The sequence below is a fragment of the Lipotes vexillifer genome, unplaced genomic scaffold (genome assembly GCF_000442215.2).
Source record: "Lipotes vexillifer unplaced genomic scaffold, Lipotes_vexillifer_v1.1 scaffold791, whole genome shotgun sequence".
In the NCBI taxonomy this organism is placed as follows: Eukaryota; Metazoa; Chordata; class Mammalia; order Artiodactyla; family Lipotidae; genus Lipotes; species Lipotes vexillifer.
The window spans coordinates 1368783-1372980 of record NW_006793445.1 but is presented as its reverse complement, the minus strand read 5'-3'; positions in this window follow the sequence as shown (position 1 = coordinate 1372980).

The following is a 4198-nucleotide window of genomic DNA, read 5'->3' as shown; positions in this document are numbered from 1 at the left end:
GCTCTTTTGTCTGATAACTAATTTGAGTTAATGCGATCTTTATGTAAAGCTAACAGCGGATAATTGTCTATTTTCTCGCCAACAATCTCCATCACAATCACTTATCTGGAAACCTGCGGCTGGATTAATCGTTATATTCCCGAGATGAGCGTCGCTGTAATGCGCAGCGAACGCGGGTGGGGACAGGAAAACGCCTCCGCGCGCCTGCGGGCCCTCGTGCCGGCCATTCCGGCTACTGCCCGGGACCCGGTGGCCCGGGGGGTGGTGCCCACGTGCGCAGCTGTAGGGCGCCTGCCCCAGCACTTGCTGTGCGCGCGTGGGTGGCGCGGGGGAGCAGAGGCAGAGGAAGGGCGGGGCAGGGGTGAGGGCGACCTGCAGGGCTGCGGGGCAGGGCGGCCGGGGGCCCTCGGCAGGCCCTCGCGAATCCCGGCGCGGCCTCCGGCTCCACGCAGCCCAGGAGCTGTCAGCGCCGGAATCAGGTCTTCTGACCTGGGTGAAAGAATTCCCTCCGCACCTTCTCCAGAAAAGGTTCTCCCTCTCTTGGCGGCCTGGGTTCCTCCAGCTTCATCCCCTGTCCCACCCACCCGTTCTGTTTAAGTCCCTCCCCCACGATACCCCTCCTCTGGGATCCCCATCTCTGCAAATTACAGGCAATATTTACACGCCCTGAGGTTGAAGTCCCCGGGAGAGAAGGTCTTGGGTGTGGAGACACGTCCCACTGCCGCAGCCCCCCGGGCGCTCCCGTGTTAGGATTGGTGGCAGATGGATTTGAGGCCTCGGCGGGAGAGGCACGCGTGGCAAAGATTTTGCCTTTGACCTGAAGTCAGAACATCAGTTCGGATGAAATCCGGGCGGCCGTGGTGGCGGTGATCAGCGCGTGACCGCCATGTGCGGGATGAAGTGAAAACGATTGACTTCTGAACCGAAGCACTTGGTGTGGCTGGTCGCTTGGAAGCGAACCGTTTGATTCCAGTCACTGCTGCAACTCAGGTGGGCTGTGGCCAAGGGATCACATCGCAACTTTTCAAAATGGTGTTTCCTGAAAAGAGCAAAAAGTCAGTCTCAACTGGTGACAGTTTTCGGCCACGCGGAATGGAACTATTTGTTTCCCTTTTGGCAGCAAAACTCTTAAGATTCTAGAGTGAAAGAATACAGGGAAACAAAGTGCTGTAAAATCAATGGATTTTTAGATAAAGGGGGACCCCACATTACCCCCTCCCCAAGTACGGCGTTGTAAATTACTGTTGAAATCCTTACGCCTTCCCTTTCCTCTCCAGCAACTTGATGAGGTCTTTAAAAGCAAACAAGTCAACGCACTCTGAGGTCGGCGGCGGCCCAGCCGGGTTTCCCAGGCTGTTTTTTGTGTGGCGGTCGGGAACGTCCCACTTAGCCTCTCACCTGAGCCTTGTCATCCGGGGCATCTCGAAGTGATCTGGGAACAAAGCTGATCCCCGCGACAGCCCCGATGGTCAATCAGGCAGAACAGACTATGCAAATGCAGCGCAGAGACGCAGCGCCGGGAACAGTGGCCCCATTGTCTTGAGCATTTCAAAGCGCTGAGCAGCTGCGCAGACGTGTCGTCTCGGACCCTCGGTTGCCACACTAATGTCATCATTGCAAAACATCAGATTTTGAAAACTATACAATCCGAATTCATTAGCAGCCTCCTCAGCAAAGGTTTCTCTTCTCAGTGACAAGTTGCAAACTCCAGATCCCCTTCTGTTGGGGGGAGCAAAGGGAGGGGGGAGGGTTTTGCAAGTGACAACCGCTGATGATCCGTCATTTCCTCTTTCTGGTGGATTTGAGGGCTATAAACCCCCGTCCTTGGAGCTCTGAGCTTGGACGTGTGACTCAGGCGACTCTTAGATGTCGACCTTTCCACGTTTTCTCCTAAGTGTTGCTTGAAAGTTTTAAATTCCTGAGAGCAACCAAAGTAACAAATGGAGTGAATTTAACAAAACCCCATCTTGTGCTCTCATGATAACACCAGTGAGAGGTTTTGAAGTTATCGATGCCTGTTAGGGCCACTGTGCGCCCTAAAGCGACAAGGTGGTTACACGAGGGGACGCCCCTTGGTGCCGCTACAAACGGCTCGTGACTCTGGGCGCCCACGCGACACTCGTCTTAGGGACCGGTGTACCTGTCCCGCGCCGACGGCTGACACTCATCCCTCCCCATCGCCGTGCGCCCCCGCCCCCCATCTTCCAGGGTGACCTTGTTTTTCTGAAACGGGATGGCGGAGGGACGCCCTGGGTTCAGCTGTGGCGCGGGCGGGGCGGGGGCGGGCACGTGGGGATGCGGGGACCACGAGGGGCTGTGCTCCTGGAGGCCCCAGGGCGCAGGTCGAGGCAGCTTTCTGCATCTCACGCGCGGCCCAGCCATCGGTGTCAACCTGTCCTGCTGTCCTCGGCGGGATTCCGTGCCCGCTCTCCTCTCTCATCCATGGGCTGGAAACTGTCCCCAGGAACAGGCAGTCAACACAGAGAAAGCCACCAGGTCAATTCGTAGCCCGGAGCTGAGGATTATGGCGGAGGCTGAGCGGCGGGGGCGGGGGGGGAGGGGCCGAGGTCGCCCCCAAGCCGTAGGCCGGAGGCGCCTTCCAGTCTCCTGACCAAGTGGGTGGGGAGGATTGGACGGAGAGTCAACCAGATACACGACGAGGAGGACAGGGAAGTGGACGGAGAAAAGCCCCCAAAGGCTGTGTCGTGTTTGGTGGGGGGGGGCGGGGTGCTGGTGGAGGCCGCGATAGCCCCCCAGGGAAACGCTGTAGGGGGCTTTGCCCGAGTGCGGGCACCTTGGAGGGAATTGGACTAGAACACTCTTTTTTTTCTGCCCCGGAAAATTGGATGCATTTGGCCTGGACCGTACAGTTGCTCTTCCAAGCCTCTTCGTGCCTGGGACACCCCTTCCCCTCCCACTAAGCCCCCAAGCCCGCCGGGCCTCTCCCGCGCCTGCCCCGGCACCCAGGGCAGCGGGACCAGCCCGGCTGGGGCGGGGCCGAGGCCAGAGGGGGCTCTCCGGACCGGACCACTGGCGGAGGATGCTGCCAGCTCCAGGGAAGCGGAGTTTTTGCCGGGTTGGATCTGCAGCGTGTGGACAGCACCTGGTTCATGGTGGGCGTCCAAAAACACGTTTGCTGAAGCCCTGAAGGGGCCCTCGTGTGGCTGGAGGTGGTGGCCCTGGTCAAGTTTGAGGGGAGGTGGGGGGCCTCCCAGCAGAGGCGGCTCTAGGGCCCGCTGGGCCAGGTCCACGGAGTTGGGGAGCCTGGTCCTGCCCTTGACTCTGTCTTCAGCTCTCACCCACACACGCCATGCGCATTTTTACACACTCATGCACCCACACACACTGTACACTCACCACCCTCACAAGCACCCAGAGTCTCCTTCATACACCCACATGCTACCCAGGACCACACGCATGCTCACTCTGACACCTGAGTTGTGGGCGCACACACACACACACACACACACACACACACACACACACACACGCCCTGGGGTCCCACAGTCACAGACTGGCTGATTCTGGGGGTGGCTGGTGACTGGGGGGAGAAGTCACACAGCTCCGCCAGGTACACAGGGCACGAGTGAGCTAATCCTTGTAGGAACTCAACAAACACAGCAGTGAGGGACCGGGCAGTTTATTTCCAACCCTTTTCCTCTGAGCTCTCAGAGCCGGATTCCCGTCCCCAGCTAGAGTGGGTTGAGTCATCACTTTGTTTGTGTCCAAGTTCACTTTACCCCAAGCTGTTTCCCTGGGCTGCTGCTTAGACTGCTCTGATCCAACAGGGTAGCCACGGGCCACGTGTGGCTTCTGGGCATCTCACATGTGGCCAGTCCAGGTGGAGACATGCTGAGTGCACACCGCCCACCGGGCTTTAAAGACACGGTGTGAAAGAGAGCATGCAGAATACCTCACTAATTGTTTTAAAATATTGTTTTCATGTTGAAATGTTTATATTTTTGGTATAGTGGGTAAAATAAAATACATTCTTGACATTAACTTCACTTGCTTCTTTTTACTTGTAAAAAATGTAGCTGTTGGGAAATTCATCCTGAGTTACATGGCTCCTGTTTGTGGCTTGCGCTGTATTGCTGCAGAGCAGCCTCTGACTTTCCCAGGCATCCTTCAGGAAGTGGAAGAGGAAAAGCAAAAATGGCGGAAGGAGCTGGGCCTGTGGTTCAGCAGGAGGCGGGGG